Source organism: Rhipicephalus microplus, chromosome 6 (assembly GCF_043290135.1).
Source record: "Rhipicephalus microplus isolate Deutch F79 chromosome 6, USDA_Rmic, whole genome shotgun sequence".
Classification (NCBI taxonomy): Eukaryota; Metazoa; Arthropoda; class Arachnida; order Ixodida; family Ixodidae; genus Rhipicephalus; species Rhipicephalus microplus.
This window is the reverse complement of record NC_134705.1, coordinates 204,989,000-205,012,964: the sequence shown is the minus strand read 5'-3', so window position 1 is coordinate 205,012,964 and position 23,965 is coordinate 204,989,000. Positions and strand designations below refer to the sequence as shown.

Genomic DNA, 23,965 nt, shown 5'->3' with positions numbered 1-23,965 from the left:
GGCATAACAGCACCCCCGCCGCCAGACAATGCGCCGAAAAGACGAGCTGCTTCCACGGCGCGCTCGTTCGCCAGGTCCCTCCAGGTTACCCTCCAGGGCCATGGAGAGAATACAGCTCAAGACTTTGTTCCAGGAACACATCCCATTCTTGAATACGGAACCCAGCTCCACTCGTCTATTCTGACCCTCTTCGGTTTCAGCACTTGTCGATGGTTCTGCAACTTGCTAAGAACGGTTCGACAACAAACAACACACGACACAAGCAAGCGCCCTCGGTCACCCGACAGAACACCAGACAAAGTATAGTTCAACATATACCTAGCTACGTGTCTATCTGAATTTAGTTCCCTCTACATCAAGAGGCACATGTGGGACACAAGACTCTTAAAAATGACAACTCAAATTTTTACACGCACAATAACTTAACGAATTAGAATAGAACAAACTTGGCTCGTTGAGATCATCCGGAACGAGAGCGCTCAGCTTAGGTCGTGATGAGGTCAAAATTTTGCCCCCAATCGCCAGCGAGAAACCGAAAGGTTGAGAAGGTACTAGCTAGAACGCACTGCTCAATGCACCTGCATTAGCGTATAGCTTTCCCTTTTTTTTTGTAGCGAACGTCAAAGTTGCGCTGTCGGAGTATCACACTCCATCTCAGTAACCGGCCACCTTTAGGCGACGATATCTATGCGGTACCAAGAGCGGCTCACACTTGCGACGTTGCACAGGGGAACAACGATACAATTTGCTAGGGATTGGCTCCTTACAAGTTAGCTCTATATCGTGTTCGATCACCGTCGTGTCTCCGGGACGGTCCGACAACACGTATCCAAACTCGGAAACAATCTTTTTCAGGTCCTCCTCCTGGACTTCACTTAACCTAGGCTCTAGGTTCAACGGCTCCAAGATTACCTCCGATTTCCTTTCGATTACCTCACTAGAACTAAAAATTTCTGCTTCCTCTTCCTCTGAAGCATTCAACAGCTGATTTACAACCGCTTGACGTTCAACGTATGGTTTCATCAAGTTGTAAATTTTGTTCGGCCGCCTTCCCAATTTTACTTCATAATTGGTACCAGAAAGCTTCGATATTACATTGGCGGGCCCTTCCCAATTAACCTCAAGCCTGTTCTTTTTGGACGGCTGCAGCAGCATTACCTGATTATCAACTTCAAAAGCACGCTTCTTCGCCGATTTGTCGTTATACTCCTTCGACAACATTTGTGAAGCTTTCATGTGGCTTTCCACTAGCGCTTTAATCGAGAGGTCCTCGCGCTGCTCTTGAATGGGCGTCTCTCGATCATCCCTCGACAGCTCGCTCCAACTTTCCGCTACAGGCAAGAGCGTTGCAGCCCTCTCGCTCTGACTCAATGGCGCCATGCCGTCTCCCCCTACGCATACCGCGGCGGTCGCTTCAGCGACGGGCCGCTCGCGTGACTGCTCACATGACTCATGCGGAAAATTTCCCTTCTGGGGTTCCGTCGACCCGCCGACAAGGTCACTTGAGAGTTCACCGCATTGAACAAGGTCAAGCTTCCGCGAAAGCTTCGGCGCTTGCGATCGCGTGAGGGCCATGCACGCTAAGTTGGTGAAGAACGATTTACCCTGCTCTTTGAGAAGCTGCTCTGAGTTGTTGGAGAAAAGATAAGGAAAACGATCGTTTAGCGCGGCAGACACAGCCGCTTCGGTGCGAAGCTTACCGAACGGGCCTTCAATGACAACCGTGGCGATTGGTAAGCGAACACTCTGCTCCTCGGCGACTTGCCTGATCCACGCGCATTCTCCTGTAAAGTCATCCGCAGACACCAATGAAGGGTGGACAACATCCATGGTTGCCGCTGAGTCTCTAAGTGCTCGGCACGTTTTCCCATTCACCCTAATTTCTTGGAGATACGGCTCCAACAACCGCATGTTTTTTTCTGATTCTCGGATTGTTGCGAAGGCAAACTTTTCCTAACAGTTTATCGCGATGTGTCCTTCCTTTTTGCAGTTGTAGCATATTAGCGGCTTCCGTTTGTTTTCCGATTCTAGGATAGCTGCAAATTTTCGCTGACAGTTAATCGCGATGTGCCCTTCCTTTTTGCAGTTGTAGCAGATTAGCGGCTTCCGTGATTCAAACGCCCGTGTGGTAGAAACCTCACTCGATTTCTCCGCTTCCGTTTGCCCTTCACCTACACTGTCCTTCGTAAGAGACGGGTCCTTTTTGAAATTACGGTGCGGAGCGGGTTTCCGTTATCAGGTCTCTCGGAAAAGCCCTCTTTTCTTTCATCCTTTTTAACGCGCACTGCCCTGCTATGCAACTTTCGGGGAGTATAATACTCCTCAGCTAGCTCTGCTGCCTTGTTTACCTGTACTTCACCAAGTTTGTCCTGCAGCCAAAGTTTGACATCCTCCTCGATGCAGCGGTAGAATTGCTCCAATGCAACGCATTCCACCACTTTATCGCGGTCGTCATAAACACCTTCGCCCTTGAGCCATTCAATTAAATCGGCTTTAAGACGAAACGCGAAGTCAACGTGGGACTCATTCCCCTTTTTAGCATACCGGAACCTTTGCCTGAAAGCCTCGGGTGACAACTTACAACGTCTCAAGAGCACTTCCTTAACCTCGTCATAGCTCTCAAACGCTTCCCTCGACAAGCAAGTTATCGCGTCGGACACTTCGCCGGGAAGAAGAGCTAACAGGTTCTGCGCCCAAAGAGACCGCTCCAAAGCGTTTCGCTCACAGACGTGTTCAAACTTGACGAGATACTTCGCCATGTCCTCGCCTACTACGAACGGTGGCAGCTGGTCCCGAATTCTAAAACCGCTGACCTGAATCGTCGGAGAAGCTACGCTAGGCGCCTGCGAACACTGTAGGATTGCCAATTTTATTCGTTTCAACTCGAGGCGCTCCTGTCTCTCGGCCTCCTCGCGGCGTTCTCGCCTTTCAGCTTCATCACGTTCGCGAGCTTCGCGCCTTTCAGCTTCTTCAAGAGCTTCTCGCCTTTCAGCTTCTTCACGTTCGCGAGCTTCTCGCCTTTCAGCCTCCTCGCGGCGTGCTTTGATATCCACCCAGGCCTCATCGACTTCCTCAGCCGACACTCCCTCATCCTTCATGATCTCAAGGATCGCTTGCTTTCGTTTCGCACGGCCCAAAGTAATGCCGAGTTCCTCACAAATTTCGATGAGTTCTTTCACTTTAAGGTTCTCCATCGTTCACACTAGTCTCTTGCTGTTTGCCCCTGTTAACAATTTACTTGCCGTACCCACTATAACTCAACTAGGAAGACGCGCAAGCAATTTTTGACACTCCCGTGTTTACCCCCTCCGCATTAACTTTGGTTTCAAAGCGCTTCGACTTGGCTTGAAACGATCCAAGCTCACTTCAATGCTTCACACAGCCCTTCTCTAAACTACTACAATCTGAGCTAGAGTAGTCTGGTGAACTGAGGGGAAAACATCAGGCACTCACCACATCGATGTCACTGACGCCGGCCGATCCCGCAGCTGCCAACCACTGTTGCGACGCGCACGTCCGACGACGTTACGAAGGGCGACTCGAAATCCCACCGCTGCCACCACTGTTACGAAGCGCGCCTCCGACGACGTTACGAAGGGCGCCTCGAAATTTCACCCATGTCTGCCGCTCACATAGAACTGCTGCGACACACATGTCTGCTCTCCAACAGGTCTGCTCACATAGCGCTCTTCTCTGACACACATGTCGGCTCTCACATAGGACTGCTCTCAAACGGGTCCGCTGCGACACACATGTCGGCTCTCCGACACGTCTCCTTTCTTTCACCTAGGACCGCCGATCGCGCCGCGCCGCAGGGCTTCTTTTATATGCACCGGGTCCAACTCAAATGTCCAACCAGAAGCGCCGCTGGTCGTCAGGGCAGATTCCTCCAATGGGGTCGCCGATGGGCCGCGTCATTCTTTCTCAGTGAATCTGGAGAGGCTGCGCTGCAGGTGGCTGCACCCAAGGACGAGTGACGTCGACAGGCATTGCGCAAGACCCCCAGACAGGAAGACGCCGGTTGTTTACTCGACGGGCCCGCTTGCACGTGCGCTGACTCACTGCACGTGGGCGCCAGAGAGGCGCCGTCGCCTGTTGACGCCGTTGAGTTGTTCGCGTCAGGCGGACTTGCGGGCTGGCCTTGACACAGATTGCCTCTTTCAGAGGCACAGACGTTCGCTGTCGACTCGCAGGCATAACACGGGTAAGTTATTGATCCTCGAACGGTGTTTAGAGAAAATAACTTCTCTTATGTTATTCAAGTAGCCCAATAATCCACAACGTGGCTATACCATTTAGGCCTGGGACAGCATGCGGTGAAGAAAACGCTGCATGTTTTCAGTGTCTCAGCCTCGAGTGTGGCCTCGCCGCCGACAGAGGCCACGGCGCGCCGACACCCTGTTGCGGATGTCCTCGCAGTGCGACCGGAGCCTTGAGCAGAACGACGAGTTGCTTAAGGTGAGTAGACGCTTTGTTTGCATATTACCCAAAGGGCAAGAACATTCTTCATGCTCTGCTATGATCACTGGAACCAATTTAGCTGTAAATAAAAACCATGCATTTTATTGAGGGCACGGTATTTGACATCTGCAATGATAAACTGCAGGGCAAAAAAAAAAATGGTTAGCCCTGATAGGTCAGTTTGATGGTTAGAGATGTATTTGAGGAGGTGAATGAACGGTAGTTCCAGCAAGTGTTTGTTGAACCGAACGAAGAGGGCATAGCTTGTACACGAAGCTTCACACTTTCAAAGGATGCCATCAGGCCAGTGGATTTTCAACTGAGGGGAAATTGTTCTGCACTTTGCAATTCTTGGCAGCCGCAGCTTCGGGCCACGAGATGGTCGAGTTTATCAGCAGCTTATGCAAACATTTCCATCATGATGATTCATCGCAGGTGCTGCGGGGGATGAAAATGTCAGCCACCCGCAGCGCTTCCGCGGCACGGCGTATGTAAGCAGCACAGAAGAGGGCGGCGGCGGAGGCACAGGACAGCGTCCTGCAGGCGGTCGAGTCCTTGGCGTGGGCCATGGCTGAGGGCCCTCTGCTGTATAAGGATACGTAGTTAATTTCAATTTTTGTCATGTTTTCAATGTTTCTACTTTTCATCATTCATTGTAGACTGGTGGTTGCCGACATTTTTCCCGCATCGATTTGTGCAAAGGCTTCTGGCAGATCCCACTAACCGAAGAAACATAGATGTGCACAGCTTTTATCACATCATACGATATCTACGAGTATAACCGGCTTCCTTTGGGTTAGAAAAACTCGCCAGCGTGGTTCCATAAGACCATGAACGACGTGCTAAAGCCATTCCTTGGTGTTTTCTGTAATGTGTGCATAGATGACATAATAGTCTTTCCAAAACAAAGGCTGAGCATCAGGACCATCTGTCTCAGGCGTGAAACGCCTTGAGCTTGGCACATCTCAAGGTTAATTTTAAGAAAAGTGCATTCTTTCAACAAAAAGTTGTGTTTCTTAAATGAGTCTTCGATGGGAACACCAAAAGCACGAAACAAGGATTCGTTGAGAAGATCTCCCAGTTGAAGAAACCATATGACGTCTATTCACTGCGTGTATTTTTGGGATGAGCAGGACATTTCCGACCTTTCATAAAGGACTTTGCTGTCAAAACTAGATGTCTCGCATGTTTAACACATAAAGACGTTCCCTTTGAATGGAGTGACGAATGTGAGAGAGCCTACCGTGACTTGGTGCTCAGAATTTTTTCTGACTCTGTCCTATGCCTACCAGACTTGACTTTAGCCTTTGAATTGAACACTAACGCCTCACATTATGGGACTGGAGCAGTGTTGTATCAAAAATGTATTGAAGCATCCAGCCGAGAAAAGCGACTTGTAGTAGGTTACTACAGTTACACGTTTAAGTCATCTGAAACTAACTACACTACTACGAAAAAGGAAATCCTGGCCGTCCTGAAGGCCACTGAGTACTTCCGTTTGTATCTGGAAGGTACTAAGTTCACTTTGTTCACCGATCACCTCGCCCTCACTAATCTCTTGAATATGAGCCAAACTAAAGGACGTATTCCTAGATGGGTGAATTACTTGCAGCAATTCGACTTTACCATCTCACACCAATCAGGGCCACTTTTAACCGATGAAGATGTTCTATCAAGGTTGATGGTACGAAGCAACACAGAAAAATCTGAATAAATCAATGAAGTGAAGCTCTTGGAAGGCTCCGGACAACTGGTTTTTACTGAAGGTTGTTATGAAGTCCCACCGACACCTGTTTCCAGAGTCCTTTGTTTGTACCACGAATAGCCCAAAATCTGGAGGACACAACGAATTTCGGTGCACCTACAACAAATTGGTGGCCTCACATGGAGAAAGATGTCAGTCAGTACGTTCATTCGTGCCATGTGTGTCAAGTACACAAAGTCAAGTATAAACAGCCCACGGATGCTATGATACTACTTTGCCACTCGAACGTGTCTTTCAAAGTAGTTCACCTGGATTTTGCCAAACTAAATAAGAAACGGGACGGAGTCAATAAAACGCAAGATTTTCTTCTGGCCATAGATGAATACACGAGGATGGTCGCGGCAGAAGCAGGAAAATAAGATGCAAATAGCGTCATAGGCCTCCTCGAAAAAGGCATGTTCAAGACTACGCAGTCAATAGTATGCGATAACGGCCCTGCGTTCAAGAGCGAAAAGCTAGCAAGATGGGCTCGGGATCACAATATATAGATCAAGTTCTATGCTCCATACCATCCCACAGCGAGTGGGCGGGCAGAACGTGCCATACGGGACGTGAAACAGTAGTTCAAGATGTATGATAGGTTTCCTGCTCGATGGAAATGTTCTTTCGAAGCCGCCGTGATACATCATAACCGATCCTATACAAGTGGCTTTGGGTGCAGTCTACAGTTCGGTTTTTTTTTTCAGTACAAACCCCTATTTTGCAGGCAGACCATGAGTTGGGACTCTTAGAAAACATCAAGATCATTGAGGAGAGGCAAGAAAAATCACAGGAGGAGAGATACCGAAAATGAATGAAAAAAAAATTCGACAAGAGGCATCAAGCAGACATGCCAGACATTCAAGTCACCGACCCCGTATTAGTGAGGAAAGGAATAAGAGATGACAGTGCCAAATTTTACGGTCCTTACTCTGTGACCAAGACAGCCACCCAGAACGGAATTTCGAAGACTGTCTGGTACAGTGGTGAACGTGGATCGGTTGAATATGCTTCAATTGGAAAAGTCTGCAAATATTACCCCAGGAGAGGTAATTACAAGAAACCGGAAAAGGTGAAGTGGTATGATCCCTAGCTGAAGTGGTATGAGCCCTGGGACAGAAGAAGAGAAAGCACGAGAGCCGGAGCAGGAGAGAAAAGAAGGATGACGTTGGGAATAAAGCAAATTAAGATGAACGCCAGTTCCATACTGAGGCTATAACACTGTCCCGTTCTTTTAAGTAGGAAGACTACAATATATACTGACGATACAATTTGAACAACAAGTGATATAAAGGGTATCTGCCTTTACCCAGGCTTCAGTTTACCCGCTGACCTGCCCGAGTGACGATGCGCTCTTGCCACGGAACTTGGCCTTCATTCATAAAGAATTTGGCGAGCTTTATATTTCATATGCCCCATCCCTCTCCCATGCGCAGGGTAGCAAACCAGCTGCCTATAGGCTGGTTAACCTCCCTGCCTTTCTTTTCCCTGTATTTGCCTTCCTTCCTTTCCCGGACATCTATCGCCACTCTGCAAAGTAGGTGCACACAATATAAAAGTGAACAGAATTATTGACATTTCTTCTCAACTGTCATTTGCAAATTAGAACACGAGTGCTACAAAAATATTGGCAGTACTTTTCTAAAATTAAGATATAAGAGTGTGACTGCGACAGCAAGATGCCTTTCAGCAAAAACCTTATTTTAAGAAAATGAATTGCACATAATAATGCCACCCGTATGAATGATAAAGGGCAGGGTGTTCAAAATCTTACCTAGCGGAGTGACAGCCAGACGCAGTGGGCTCCCTAAATATAGAGGGGTCATCGTGGCCGTCCCTCCAAGCTCCTTCCATGCAGCTGCCCTCAGTCCTCATGGTCCACATAGCCTGGTGGATTATATGTCAGCCTTGCATGTGGCGACTCCTGGAGCATGACATTGTGCAGCACGACGCATGCCCGGATGATGTTTTCGGTGAGGGTCTCTGAGGCCCTAAAGGCTCTGCGGAGAATCCACCACCGACTTGACATAATGCCGAATGCATTTTCGATGAGGCGACGTGCGCGGCTCAGCCTGTAATTAAAGGTGGCCCTCTGAAGGTACTCTGCACGCTGTGCAAGTTGCTCCGGTGCCTCTGAAGTTCTAAAGAAAATTAAGTAAGCAAAGGAATGCAAGAACATCAAACGAAAAATAATGAGGTAGCATTACTCATTACAGCATGTAATAGAGTGCAAAGCAGAAGCTTTATGTTTGTGCAAACAACTTTGCGTGTATGTGTACGTAGCACAAGCACTGAATGTAAGAACTCGACATGAGCTTTATACATATTGTGATACTGTAATGTAATATTCTGGCTGCGATATTCCAAGCAGTTAAGCAGTACACAGAAGCTGCATTGCTGCCACCATTTTTGTGGCTTGCGCTTTCTTTGCTCTCCAGCAAACATGACATACTCATCAAGGTTAATTTATTCTCGCTAAATAGAATAATATCATTTTTTATGTGGATCTTTTTTCCGGTTTCGGTTTCTAGGCGCAGAATTAGCATGTGACATGGCTGTGTAGTTTGGTCACATGGCTACACAAGGGTGTGAAGCACGTCATGCTGATTATCGTCTGCTATCGCTGGCTTTCTCGCACACACGTCATGCAAGCACCTACAAAACAAAAACGAGAACTTTCGAGAACCTCTGCCACATACCAACTGGCAAAGCATTGGGACGATGCTTTGCCACAACATGCTTGCTTTACTTTCGAAATTTGATTGCACCGCCCTTTTGACATGTTTTTTTCTCAAGAATGGGTTCTTTTTATGTGTTACAAGTACTAGCTAAAAAGTCAAAATGTTGCGTATATCATTGAAATGGCTAAACACAAGTCAGTTTTTCAAAAATTAATAAACCACTGACAATGTCAACTACACTATCATGAGCATCTGCTTAATACAGCCCAATTAAGAATCGCCACAAATGTAGGAGGCCTTTCTGCAGAGCCACTCAATGACATAACAAATACACTCAGCTCCTGCAATCTGCTTTGGTATGCATAGTTGCACACTTCCGAAGTATACGCTACTTTTGACACTCCTATCTCTCCGCATAGTTTACAGTAATTATATGCCTCTGTAGTGCAGATATTGTCTAACTACTCCCATTTCACTTGTGTAGTGTATATGAACTGTTAACTCTATTCCTATATTAATTTTTTGTAGAATTTTTATAAGAATTTTTTTGTATTTGTATAATTGTCCAGCATCAAGAAAGAAATTGTGCTGCACATGCACAACGAAACTTGCCTCGCTGAGGGTAGGGTCGCATCATGAAAGTCTTCAGGGCAAAGGCTTCATCCCCTACTAATACATAGGGTATAAGTCCTATGCTTCCGACATTTGCTGGCGGGGGAACTCCAAACAGTCTTCTGTTGAAGCAATCCCGCAAACGGGACCTTAAAAAAATTCCACTGTCTCCTTCGCCTCTATAGTGGCCCATGTCAACGTATGTAAATCTGGAATACAGTGATAAGTAAAGCTGTATGAGAACACATATCGTTCCCTTTGTGCAAAGGGCTGATTTTCCATAGCGAGTCCAGTAGTACATGTACTGGCCATCTATAAAAACTTGCATAATGTAGTTATCCTCCAAAAATGAGCATACAGTGTACAAGAAAAGTTTATTAAGCTTAGGGTCACCCCGCAAATGAATACCGTAAATACTGTGCAGGATAATCCATCTTTTTGTTACATGTGGCTGTTTACGTACAAGTCATGTATTTGACCACGGTTGTGGTCGCAGTGCTTTGATGTAAGTGAAACGCTAGATGTATGTGACGGTGTGATGTCAAGGCATGTGAAAGATTAAACACAAAGCAACCGAAACTTTGAAGCCTTCCTTTTAGACGTGTGATATCCGACACTGGTCTGTACCTACTTTGCTCTCTTTTAATCACGTCTTATAATCAGGCATAGCCTCCTTGCCAAATGCTTCACTTCCTCATCATTATTGTTGCCATATTCACGCTAAAAAGGGAAAAACACACAGTGGGAGAACCAAAAAGAAACTCCAGTAGACATAGTTATACAACACACCACACAGACTTCACTTCCTCCTCACTCGTCTGGCAGGTGTAAAAAAGAGCGAGTGATGGTGTTGTCGTAGATGCAACACTGCTTTCTGCCGACAGGTTTTAAGGCATGCCAGTGGCAGTGGTAATGAGTACCAGAGAGTAGAAAAGGATAACAGTATTACTATTAATAAAGTCTATCTGAACAAATGAAAATCGTTATGAATATCTATGAGTGTAAGTAATAATGCATGTGTGGAACCCCATAGTTTAGCATGAACGTAAGTGACTGTACCACCATTGAAGGTAATGTTGAATGAGCGTAACAATCAGCTTGTTATGATATCTTAAGCCCACATGATTAAGTAAAGAATTACCATGAGAGGAAATTCAACCAAGTTGCCTATTCGTTGTCATTACTGCTTGAGAAGGCCAGTAAGAAAAAAAATTTCACCTGTAATGTGCATCACACACTGCAAGGAAAACAACACTGAAGGTTTTCGTGTAGTTTAGGTTCCTTGAATCGGTATTCCTTGGGCATTCAATGATGACATGTTTTCCATCTATGCTTCCCAAACAATCGGGAAAATTCCAAAATTCCTCCATATCTGCAGCAATCTAAATCCATCAAAAAAGAGCCACAAAAAATAAAATCAATATGCATGAACTCAGTGGCCCAAAATGCTTGTTCAATGATAAACACTGATATGCAACATGAAATATGACAATTAAGCATAAAATTATGCAGATTCCTAGTTGGAGCTGAGTTGTGGCTTGCAGATAATTGAAGCATTCACAGCATTACTACACACACTGTCGGGCTAAAATAGGCCTGTTGCTTTAAGCATATTACGTACTAGCACAGAACCAATGAAATTAAGTTTTGAATATTTTTAAATATTCAAAAAACAGTTACTGCATCATCAGAGTCATTTACCTGAATGGGCACCAAGCAAATTCTATAGCAATTTTTAAAATGAATTCGACAAGTAACAACGCACTACTTTTGAAAATGAAATACTTTGCAAGCCGACCTCAAATTATTTTACCATTACTGCAACCTGAGTGTATAATTCCTGTTGTCATTTCACGAAGGAGTGCACTGCCAGCCACTCATTTGCTGATGTTTTAATGTTACCAAGCAACCACTTTATCATTCTCCTTGCTGTGGCCAACTGCTTGCATCATTCCGGTGGACTGAGAGGAATACTTTTTTTCTGATTATTTTTGTAACTGCAGCACGTTACATGGCCATGAGGAACACTGACTTATTCATTTGAAAAAAAAGCACTCAGTTTAGACTACTTAATGTAGTTAATGAAAAGTTCAATGTGATAAGTTGTTGGTGAATCTATTTTTCAAAAAAAAAGGATAAAACCACAGCAATCCTCATATGCCACTGATACACATCAGCCACTAAAATAAAAAATCTGGTATGAATGGTCCTTTCATTACCCTTTTCTACTCCCCAGTTGTCTGAGGAAACTTCATGTACAGTGGTTGGAGAACATGCCACAGCACGACGGTCGTTTCCCTTACTATTTCACCTGCCGTGGATCGCCCTGTCAGAAAGTTGAGTGACAGACTTCGGAAGGTGTCTCCATTAGCAAGAAATCGAAAAATACAGAAATGTTTTTAAGACAACACATCTATTTTTGCTCCACTGAGCTGAATGCTTAATGCTGCTGAAGACAATGAATGGCTCTTGCTTCAAAACACCGATCACAATGCTGAAGTAGAGAGGCAGGTCATGCAGGCACTTCCCCAAGCAAAAAAAAAAAAACTAGTGATTTCTCTCTTTCTAGTGATTTCAACAAAGCTTTCAGTGTATGTTCTCATTAGGTGTCAAACGACATGTGAGAAACTTTGTCGTTTAGTATTCCTGAAACTTACTTTACTGAGGAGAAGTGCTGTAAGAGCGAGGAGGAAGTAAAGCAAAATGGGACGAAAATACAGTATGGCATAGCCTCGCATAACATAGTTTAAATGTGGGATTGGAAAGGTGACTGTGGCTGTAGCAGGCTGATGTTAGAGTGAACAAGAGGGAAAGGAAAGATGTTCGTGCTTAGAAGAAGAAGAAAGCGCCTAATTTCCACAGCCTAATAGGGAGCATGGCTCAACGCCCAGGAAAAGGAAGAGGGCAATACATAATGAGATAAATAAAGATGAAAGAAACAATAAAGAATGTGTATAAACAGATGAATGGGCATGAAAGAAATGACTGAGATGATGATAGAATATCTTCATCTGCGTTTGGCAGGTGGTGTCGTTTTCCACCTATGCTGTTTGCTAAGGTTACGTAAACATGGAACTGTTTTTTTTCATTTTAAGACCATAACCTAATAACTATTCTGTGGTGCTAACTTGGAGTGTATGTTATTAAGCATAAAGCGTGAATATTACTATATTAGTAAACATAGGTATTGGTGTAGCTATGCTTTAGCATGCAGTACAGAGCTGCAAACGTGTTACTTGGTTATTACTTTTCTTTTGAATGCCTTACTTCAGGGTCATCGCCAGCCTTTCATGTGCAGAAATTGGCAGCCAAAACGGCGTCACTCTTCTTTCGATCAGTGGTCCAACGAGACTGAGTAATGGGTCAAAAGTCCTTGGTGGCATTCGGAGGAAACTGAAAAATGAGGCTGATTACTAGAAACCGGATTTTAGGGTGTTGCTTTTTTTGTTTCTTGCGCTCCTATTGTGCTGCTTTCATTTCAGATCATAAATTAGAGGCTAATGAGGGCTTTTCTGTAGTTTTTATGGTATATATAAATACCAAATATGGCCATTTTTGCCTAAATGCATAAAAATGGCGGGAAGGGGAAAATCGAAAAAATCAGTAAACAGAGGTACTTTGCTGGAGCTGACATTTTGACAAGTGAACTTGTCTTCCTCAAGGCTACACCGAAACTGTTCTATTCTAGCCTTGAAAAAGACAAGTTTGCTTGTCAAAACATCGACTCGAGCACACAACCCCTATTCACCGATTTTTTATATGAAAATTGTCTTCTTACGAACACTACTTTGCCAGGACAAAGCCATGTTTCTCAGGACACCCTCTCATGCGAACTCATGCAACGAGAATGTAACCTGGCAGAGCATAGGCTTGGAGATGTTAGTAACCCATTGTACAGTATATTTTATTTTAGCACACTGTTAAGCAAGCATATTCTGTCCTTTGTCTTGTTTAAGAGTACGCTAAAAGTAGATGAGAAGCTGCCTTACGCAACCATTCTGCCAGCACCCATCATCGAACATTTATGAACATACCCAGAAGCTCTTGAGTATTACAGCTGCTACTCTTCGGACATCAAGGTCAGTATTTACAGCTTTTCAGGTGTCGAGAGAACTATTATCAGGAAGGCTTAAGCTGCGCTCTTTGTGGATAGCCTGCTAGGAGATGTTGCCTACTTGTGCATGAACATCTGCATGTTCTTCACAAACAGTACCAGGAAACTCTGACAATGTGGGGAACTTTAATTGCAAACATTGCATACAGTATATATGTAGAAAAAAATAGCCACTGTTCCTGAATGACCAGTGCCTGAAAGGGCATGGGCAAAGTTACAGTGGGTCTTGGACAAGAACTAGAGACCTGTTCTTAAATAAGCTACAGAAGTTCTTATGCCTCAGCACTCTAGGACCCCAGTGTAGGTTCAGTGGGTCTTGGACAAGAAATAGAGACCTGTTCTTAAATAAGCTACAGAAGTTCTTATGCCTCAGCACTCTAGGACCCCATTGTAGGTTCAGTCATTGAATGTCCCCTAATACAACTTCACTTTAGTGGCATTTGTTAACACTGTGCGTACTTCACCAGTGTATGCACTTATTCTCAGTGATGGGAGGCGCAACATTAAATTGGGAAATAGTGGCAGTTCCCTATTGTTTCGTCAGTTTTCACAGCGATTGCTAGACTACGTTCCTCATGCTCACCGAACATATTTTTTGAACATCAAATGGGCTGTATTTGGCAGTGTTAGGATGAATGCCCTGTTCAATTTTAATATTGTCATTATGCACACAAAAATCGCCAGTGTGGACCTAACAGCTCTCACATAAGAACATGTTAAATTCTTAATAAATTCTTGTCTCTTGAACCTAATGTATTGTATGTATTTAAATGAATTAATTTGTTCCTAATTCATCGCATCAGTAAGACATGAAGTAGTGCTTCTGAATCAGTATTCTGAGTGTTCAAGTATTATTTTTATGTATGTTTGACCATACGCAATACTCGGGTAATCAACAGTGGTTATTGAAAAGTGAATGTGCGCATAGGCGTACACAGAGTTACCTAGGGGGACCTCGTTAGACTATTCGGCCCATGGCCTTCCTGAAGTAAAGACGGGAAGTAAACAGCCATGGGACCACCGTCTCATTCACGGACTTTTGGCTGTCGACCATTATCATCAGAAACCTGAGTGGCCATAACGCAGTTAATTAAAGAGGCAGACTTTCCGCGCGCCCCCTTTTCCTCGTGCACACGACCATGAATGCCATGCGATGTCATGCGTGACCTGTAAAATCCTTGAAAAAATTTGCATTAATGTACAAATTTATTATGCCTATATTGACGAAGTTGGAGGCATAAAATCTCGTTTTGTCTGCCCATTCTTGGCACCTGAAAATTTGCCGCCAACTGATTTTTAACAGCACTAAACACTGAACGATATAAATTACTTACTCTCGGAAATAGACTTCATCCCTTGCACGCAGACGGGGAAGCAGTGTGTGGGCCTGTCTTTCAAAATCTCTGTACCTACAAAGCGAATGGACCCAATATCTTCGCGGCGAATTTCGAGAGCGGCGACGCTGAAGCAACAGCAGACACGCCATCACGGTAACGTTGAGCGTTGCTAGGAGATCGTCATCGCCTGCCATTGTTCGCACGATTGCACCGTAAAGTCGCGTCATGCCGCGGCGGCACGCCTCCCGCTAGTGTGCTCGTACCCTAAGAAGCCTGCACCGCCGTTTTCCTTTTCCGAAGAACAAACAAACAAAAAACACTTTAAGGCATGTAGCGCTCCATGTTCCACTAATTTTTTTTTACCTAAGGGCAGAACACCCGAACTTGGCTGAAGTTGTGGCAAGCTTGAAAAACAGGTGGACGCATTTATAGCACACCTGAAACAACTGGAGTCTTCCCGCTAACGATAGACGTCATCGTCCTGAAACCGCGAAGATGCATTTTTCTACGGCATGCACGTACAAAAATTCAAGTAATAAACCTAACAACAGTCAGGCAATGAGCAAACTGGTATCGCCACTCAAGTTGAGCACTGAAGCAGTTTTCTCGGCACGGCAACCTGAGCAATTTCGACCGACTCAAATGTCTTTCCCTATGTCTGACTCGTTGAGCTGGGAGGATTCGCCTAGCAGCTGTATATAGTGACGCTTTAGCTGTCCCCTTTATACTCCTTTTTCTCCCTCTCTCAAGCCGGGGAGCAAAGTCCTGTGTGTTCTACAATACAACTTTTCTCACTCATCATAGTAAGAGTGAAATGGACCTCAGTCAATTCGTTCCTTGATGTGCGCCCCTTCTTGTTCGTTTCCTGTCGGCCCGCTGAACGGTTGGCCGCTGCTGTCTCGTAGCAGACAAGCAACGCCGCGCAGAGCAAGAAAGCCGCTTCGCTGTTTCTTCACTCTAACGAGTTGCATGTAACTTCCGACCTGTGGCGAGGAAATGAACAAACACGGCTTGACTACAGCCCCTTAGGCCAAAATGTACGAAATTGGAATGGCATGTTGGCGTAACGACGCCACAGCAATCTGATTAATGAGTCGATGTCCGGGCACCCTCGTTAGGCCTAGTCCGAGACGTCAGTGGCATAGTGGCGGTCTTGTTTTCTCAATGGATCTCGGCAGCGGCAAGTGGCTGAGCAGAAACGATCGATAAAGACTGGAATAAAAAACATGAAACTCTCGATTCGAATTATACTGCTACGCTAGTAGCATAATTACTTCTCTCGCAGCAGATAACCAACACAATATTCAATTGACGAATGACGCCCGATACAAGTTTAGTTACTGTGAGTCACATTTCGAGCTGCGAGCGAAGATATATAACTACGCACTAGTGAACAGAAAGTCGATAAGTATGAATGATACAGTCACCAAGGCGGGATGGTCTTAGCCTTTGTCATTCTGTCTGCCGTGTTTGTGAACTTCACAGCACTGCCTATTTCATCCAGGATATTGAAAGTCGGAAGCGCTCAATGGGAATGGCAAAAAAAAAAGGTATATCCTATGCACAGTGGGAATCGATGATACGCGTAGCACGAATGAGGGAGGTTGAATTGTCGCATTAAAATCAGCGAAATGTTACGAGGCGGACATAACTTGTGCCGTACATGAATTCCATGTCATAATTATCATGTTTGCGCCTGGCATTTGGGCTCGTAGTCAATTCACGTCACGTGATACGAAATTTGGTAAAAGTGAAGCTAGCGAAACGACCACGAGTGCGCTATGAGGGTAGCATGTAATCACGTTTTACGTGACGCGCATGTCATAATTATCATGCTTGGACGTGCCATTGATCTTTGTCGTCTATTCACGTCACTTGATACCAAATTTTGTATATGTGCTTTTGTTATTAGCGTGGTATGTAGTCATGTTTTTACATGACACGCATATCATAATTATCATGTTTGCACCAGTCATATACCTTCGTCGACCACTCACGTCACGTAACGCCTAGCGAAATGCTGCGAGCGCACTACGAGCGTAGCAAGTAGTCATGTTTTACATGGCACGCATGTCATGATTATCATGTTTGGACGTGTCAGTTACCTTCGTCATCCGTTCGCGTCACGTAATACCAGCTTTTGTGTATGTGAAACCAGCAAAGTGACCGCGAGTGCATCGTTAGCGTGGCATGTAGTCATGTTATTACATGAGAAGGATGTCAGGATTATGGTGTTTGCAACAATCACATACCTTCGTCATCCATTCACGTCGCGTAATACCAAATTTGGTGAATGTGAGGCCAGGAAAACGACCGCGAGTGCATCATGAGCGTGGCATGTATACACATGTTGCGACATGACACGCATGTCAGGATATGCGGGATATGCGGATATACTTCGTGGATATGCGGATTTTTTTTAGAGAACGTGGATATGTGTAATGAGCGTGATGATTCTCTGTGCAAACTCATCACGCTCATGAGTGATTAGTCTGCACAGAGTGATGAGTTTCAGCACTGTGGAAAAGAATCGCTTAGACATGCATTTTGTTAAATTATATTTTTGAAGGTGCATGCTGAACAATTGTATTAACACATGTTATGTCTCAAAAACTGAGACTCCAGCTGCAGTATTTGTAAATAAATAACATTAAGACATGCGGCTATCAAGTTAACTGCTGTGCCTTTTCGAGAAAAATATTTTTTTTCAATATTCAAAAAACAATTGGCAGCATATCCATGGAGTGAATGATGGAGAGTGGGCGAAGCATTCGCCCGTCCATTTGTTCTTGCTTCCGTCCGTCCATGCGTCCATCTGTGTGACCGTCCATGCGTCCATCCGCCCGTCCGTGCGTGCGTGCGTCTGCTCATGCGTCCGTTCCTGCGTTCGTCCATGCATCCGCCCCTGCGTCCGTTCATGCATCCATCCATGCATCTGTCTGTGTGTCCGTTCGTCCATCTATTCAATACTCCAAGTACCGCCATCTCGCATATTTCCATCATATATTCCCCATATAGAAGCGCCGACATCCAGCGGACATTCCAAGGACTAAACGAGAGGTGGCACACGCACACTTTATTACGACTTGCGCTTCGAGTCTACTTCCCACCTTTAACCACCTCGAGTTAATCTTATGTACTAGTTCATTGTATTCATGACACTGCGGCTCAACGCTCGCTAAACAATTCTAAAACTAAGGAGGTTACACCCAGCGAGTATAATGTACCAACCCTTTCTTGTCAGATAGTGCTCAATGTATATGCCAATGGCTGCTAATGGGGATTGCAGCGTGCGCGTTAACTAAAGGCCAAATGCTCCTGTCTTTTGTTCCCCATTATCAGCCCTTGGCATGTACATTTAGCACAATTTTTTATTGTTAAACAACGCACAGAAGAAATCTCTCACCGGCACCACCTTGGAGGTCAAAATGTTATATATAATACATGCTACAACGGCTGCGAGGGACAAATGAGTGTTTCTATAAGAAGCTTCGCCCTAAAAAACTGTTTTTTTTAATTCCCAGCAACTGTTGAATCTTGATCCAACCCCCCACCCCGTGCCACGCCGCCGCCGATCCAATGCACCCGCGCCGTTGATGCGCTGCGGCTGAAGGTGGAAACACCAGTGCACAGGTCCACCTACAAGTAAGAGCTTTGAGTAGTTTCAAACCAGTAAGGCCATTTTATTTGAAATTGATGACAACATAAGATATATTTGTTAATAACTTCCCTATAACGGTTGACGCCGAGGAGATTCAGGCATGTCTTATGTAATTCACGCCTGCGATCAATATATATCTAAATGGTGTGCGATCAATATATGTCTAAATGGTGCATGAACAATGTTGCTTCGGAATACGTGTCAGTAGACGTAAGTATAAAGCTGAATTCAGAAAAGGCTGATCAAAGGTGAAAATGAGTAAATAAAAACGGGATGGCTAAAGGGTGATTAACCTTGATTAAAAATATTTGTGCTTATGACGTTTCATGTAAGTTCAGCGCTTTCTAATAATTTTTTACAATAATATTGCGTTAGATATATTGCTTAACCTGACACTTGTAGCCTATCTGTTCTGGTTTATGCTTACTGTACCATTTGTTGCTTTCAAACGAAGTGAAAGGGATCATCAATACGTTTACGACTTGGGCCTCTGTGTGTTACTTGAAGAAGACTGACATGTGTGAGTGCCTTCGGCACTTGTGACTAAATGGTGAATTTTTTTGTGCCGGCGCTAATTACTCACATGTATCCTGTTCTCTAGCTCATCTTTTGCTGCGGAGCTACTAAACTTTTCTTTGAGCTGTTAAGCGTTGACAGAAAATTATCATAATCATAAGGCGGCCCCCGGCGTCTTCGTCTTCCTCCTCTTCTGTTCAATCCTAGATAACGGGTGCTGATTTATCCGGCGTAGGATGCAATAACCCACATAGATTAGAAATTGTGTAGAGAGAGAAAAAGAATAGAATATGAAAAAATACAGAAACCTTTTTGCAAAAAAAAAATTTCTTACCAAACAAGATTGAAACCCATGTACTCAAGATGAGAAGACGAGCATCGTGACAAGTCGGCTATCTAGACACGGAATAATATAGTGTTTTATACTGTAACCAAATGTTCACTGGGATGGGAGTTTCTCCGGCACATGAGCCCACAAAACTCCCATTCCCCAATTATTTACTTCCTGGTAGGTACAAAGCTATAGATGAGGCTGTGAACGCGGGAGCACCGCCGGTGGCTGTAATGCTAGTGCCACACAACCTCACCATGGCGCAACGCCAACTTACAATCGTCAGCAGACCACACGTACTCATAGAGCTCATTCCATCGAAAAGGCGTGGCTCTGGCATGCTTATATTGAACGTATATAGCTGACCTAAAACCAAACATTGTTTTAGCACGTTACTGCAAAAGGCGCGCGAATCAGCTGGCGATGGGCCCTTGCTCATCGCGGGTGACTTTAACGCGCCCCATGCAGCTTGGGCGTACAGATACTAAATGCTAAAGGGTAAGCGCCTTTGGGACGATGTGCAGAATGAGGGGCTCGAGCTTATAACTGACCCTTCTGCGCCTACGCGCAGGGGCTACAGCGTATGTGCGGATACTTCACTCGACCTCACGTTTATTAAGAAAGTCGCTAGCGCGCAATGGCGAAATACGCAGGAGGACCTGGGTAGTGATCATTCAGTGATCGAGATCCAGGTCTACGTTGAACCTCACAACCACCTTCATCGGTACGTCGCCGAGGGCAAGCATCACCGGCTAGTGGATTGGGACGCGTTCGAAAAGCCCGGAAAGAGCAGAAACGTGGCAGCGTGGCTATTGAGGATATCGTGAGCTGGACCGCGACGCTCAGGGGCGATGTAAAAACGCCCACATGGGATGTTCCGCCGGAAGCACAGCTAAAAGTAATAGACAGCAAACCCCTACACATGTGGGAAGCCAAACGCAGCCTGCAAAACAGGTGGAAGCTCAACGCGATATTGGCACCAGGCCCAGACGGTATAACAAATAAAACACTGCGTAACTCGGACGATGACTTGATAGATAAATTGACAGCTTACATGAACGAGTGCTGGCGAGCGGGCGCTATACCAAGCTCTTGGAAAACTGCGCACATAGTTATGATCCTCAAACCGGGCAAATGGGTAGACATTGGCAATCTTCGACCGATATCTCGGACTTCCTGCGTTGGTAAGGTCATGAAACACGTGGTTCTCGCTCGTCTTACCAACAATACCTCAAGGACATGCTCCTGCACATGATGCTGGGGTTCCGTCGTAACCTTTCTACGCAGGACGTTATGCTTCAACTCAAACATGATATTCTAGTCAATGCCACGCGATCTACGAAAGCAATACTTGGGCTCTACCTCAAAAAAGCATTCGACAACGTTAAACACGCCACAATACTTGAAACCACACGAGCGTGGGGACCGGTTCAGAGAACGTACCAGTATAGGTACGGGATTTCCTTACAGGTCACCAGGCCCGCTTAGCGATCGGCGGACTAGAATCGCCAGATATAGACATGGGTTTTGCGGGCACGTCGCAGGGCTCCGTAATTTCACCCATGCTTTTTAACCTAGTTCTTGTCAGGATACCACGAAACTCGGCTGAGATAGAAGGCCTCCACCACGGCTTATACGCTGATGATACCACCCTCTGGGTTGCCAAGGGGAACGACGGACATATCGCAAACGTTGCAGGAGGTGGTTTACGTGGTACAGGACTACCTTCGCGACACGGACCTCGATTGTTCCACGGCTGAATCGGAGCTCCTTCTCTACAGACCTACATGCAGGGATCATAAAGCCAAGAACGCCGGTTTTTCTAGCGGGCGTACAGATGCAGATATTAAAGTAGTAACATCTGATGGCACCGTCATCCCCAAGTGATGCATTCGAGTGTACTGGGCTTGCACATGTCGGCCAATGGCTACAACGGTGAAACCATAAGCAAAGTAGATGGTGCTGTCAATGGAATGCTCCGGTTACTGCAACAAATAACACATCGCCATAGCGGAATGAAAGAAAGCAATACCATCCATCTGGTACATGCTTTCGTCATGAGCCACAGAACGTACGTTACCTCCTACCTTAAGTGGCAGGCGACTGAACGAACCAAGTTAGACCGTCTCATCCGCAAGGCATACAAACGCGCAATAGGCTTACCAATAAATACTAGCAAGGAAAAATTGATCGAGCAGGGGTCGCATAATACTCTAGATGAACTAATCGAAGCGCACAACATCACCCAGTACGAACGTTTAGCGAGAACCAGACCCGGTCAACACATCCTAGGGAGACCGGGCATAAACTATACGCAGCGTGGCGAAAAGGTTGGAATACCAAGACATACTCGCGAGCGCATCGTCGTTCTGCAGTTGCCCGAGAATATGCATCCCACTCATCACATCGGTCGGCGCAAAAGACGCGTGCAAGATCTAAAAAAGAAATTCGGCAACAGTAAAGACACCGTTTACGTAGACGCGGCCCGTTCCGAGCGGCAACGCGGTTTCGCCGTAGCGATCGCGAATTACGCAGAAACTTGCATGGCGAGAGCTACAATATGCACGGAAGAAACGGAGGTGGCCGAAGAAGCGGTGATAGCCCTCGCGATAGCTACCACGGACGCTGAAGTAATAATAGGCGACTCTCAGGCGGTGGAGACTATTACGGACACACACGTACCCGAACCTAGTGATCCTGCGCCTCCGTTACCCAGCCATTTACACATCCGACGACTGTAAAGCGTGTGGAGCAAGAGCGACACTGCAACACATGCTGTGGGGATGCACCGGGAGCGTGCAGCAGTCCCCTATGAACCAGGTTGAAATGGCAGTCTCGAACCGCGCGGCGCGATGGGAGGCGGCTCTGCTCAGCCGCGACCTCGCCGGTCAACTGTGGGCAGTCCGGCACACCCAGGAAGCCACCCATGCCTAAGGAATCGAGGCCGTGACCTAGGCTGGGGTGCTTGTAGCCCCACCCCGCTAAATACCACCAGAGTTCTTGCTCCCTCACTTACTCTAGGTTGATGTTAAACTTTACTCCCATACTGACCTGAAAAAGTTCTCTGATGAATGTAAACAACTCCCCCCCCTCCCCGGCACCATGCAAAACCCCATCTGATGGGGAGTAAATTTTTACTCCCTCCGGGCGGTGTTTATAAAAACCCCATCGGGGCGTGTGCTAGAGGACAAGTCATTTACTCCCATCTCGGCTTACTTCTGTTTACAGGGTATTGTATACTATTCTATAGTATAGTATACTGTACAGAGAGAGGGCAAGAAAAATGAGGATGAAGAGGAAGCAAAGAAAGAGGGTGGAGAGGAAACATCGCGTAAAAAGAATTGAAGCGAAAGAAAGAAAAATTCGCACATCCCACGTACAGTGGGAAGCGATGATATGCGAAGCACGAATGACAAATGTTGATATCTCACTTTAAAATCAGCACAACGTTACAAGATGGAGGTAAATGATGCCATACATGACTTCCGTGTCAAGATTATCATGTTTGGATGTGTCGTTTACCTTCGTCATATATTCACCTCACGTGATACGGAATTTAGTATATGTGGAGCTAGCAAAACGGCAGCGAGCACGCTATATGAGCGAGGTATGTTGTCATGTTCTTACATGACACGTGTGTCAGGATTATCATGTTTGCACCAGTAATATATTTCGTCATCCATTCACGTCTTGTAACACGAACTTTGGTATATGTAGAGCTAGCAAAACGGCCGCTAACGCATCATGAAGGGCTCAATATACTCCAATGTAGCGTTCACGCTGGCGCACGCTGGGCCAACGCCTCCTCTAGAAAGATGCCTGAGGAATGGCTCGCACTGCCAGCGGAGTTGGCCTGCCTTCAGTTTTAAACAAGCTCCGCGCGGTGCCGCTCGCGACCGACACTATCATCACGATGGTGGGCTATACCAGACTACCAGCTAAGCGTTTTTCATCTGCGGCCCATAGGGGCACGTCAGTCGAGAGTTGTTCGAGACCTGCAACTGTGCACCACTATTTTGGAGGCTATGCAAAATGTTGCGTTGTTGCACCATCCGCCACTGGTGACGCTAACGACCGAAGACATTTTAAATTGAAGGAGAGAAAGGGTTTGGCAGCTGTTTTTCTTTTCATGCGGCAGGCATCTTTCTAGAGGAGGCGTTGGGTGGGCACAGCGACGCTACGTTAGCGAAACGCGAGCACTCTATCGTCTGAAGCCAAGCACGACCAGCGTCCGTAGGCGCGGCCCGACGGCAACTGGTTCGAAATGCGACATGCAGCATTTCGCACCGATGCGTTAACCAGACAACACTGCATCTTCCTCGTTTCGTGACGGGGGGACGCCGGACGTGCTGAAACGCGCATGCATCAGAGCAACGCAGCGCAGCGTGCGCCTGCAAGTATATGGCAGAACCGACGCCTGGCGTGGCAACGCTTGCGTGACGCGACGAAATGAACGCCGGCGAGCACACGCACCACGTCACGTCGAAATGTATTGGCGCCTTGACTGG

The 23,965-nt window shown here is 45.9% G+C and overlaps 1 pseudogene; it reads right to left on the bottom strand.

Moving 5' to 3' along the window:
* The window catches only part of LOC142766129 (uncharacterized), a 106,244-nt pseudogene extending 91,101 nt beyond the window's left edge, over window positions 1-15,143 (bottom strand).
* Window positions 15,144-23,965: the final 8,822 nt, after the last annotated feature.